Source organism: Rhagoletis zephyria, unplaced genomic scaffold (assembly GCF_001687245.7).
Source record: "Rhagoletis zephyria isolate East Lansing unplaced genomic scaffold, Rhagoletis_zephyria_1.1 Rzeph_scaffold_09551, whole genome shotgun sequence".
Lineage (NCBI taxonomy): Eukaryota > Metazoa > Arthropoda > Insecta > Diptera > Tephritidae > Rhagoletis > Rhagoletis zephyria.
This window is the reverse complement of record NW_016166629.1, coordinates 15,191-15,813: the sequence shown is the minus strand read 5'-3', so window position 1 is coordinate 15,813 and position 623 is coordinate 15,191.

Genomic DNA, 623 nt, shown 5'->3' with positions numbered 1-623 from the left:
CGATTCGTTTTGCCTGTTACAAACAACCGTTATGTGAACAAAGTTATAATACCCTTGTGCGCTCGGGTATAAAAATTGTATTCAATGTTGAAAGTAGTAATAATAATAATAACAAGGAATCTACAGAAATTTAATAAAATTTCAACGAAACGTAAAAAATTCTTCTCGACAAAAGTCCACGTATCGGGTCCAAAATAATTCTATCTTTCAAGTTGGAGTCACTAATACACACCCACAAAAGTTAATTAAAATCGCTTGGGCGGTTTCGGAGATTACCGTAAACGAACACAGTGACACGGTTTTTTTTTATATCACTCTAAAAAATTTTTGTTTAAATTTGCGCATATTAAGATAGGTAACCAGTTTCCTCTCTTAATGAATGCAAATTTACACATTGCTTGCTTACTTTTACTTATCATATGTGTGGCGTAGAACAAATTTCAAATTTGTTTTTTGAGTTTTAAACATTTATTGTTCACATTTTCATAGTTTACACATAAAATGTTTAAAATTTCCTCTAAAAAATTTTCGTTTAAATTTACGCATATAAAGAGAGGTAACCAGTTTCCTCTCCTAGTGTGTGCAAAATTAAACACTGTCTGTTTACTTTTACATATCAAATT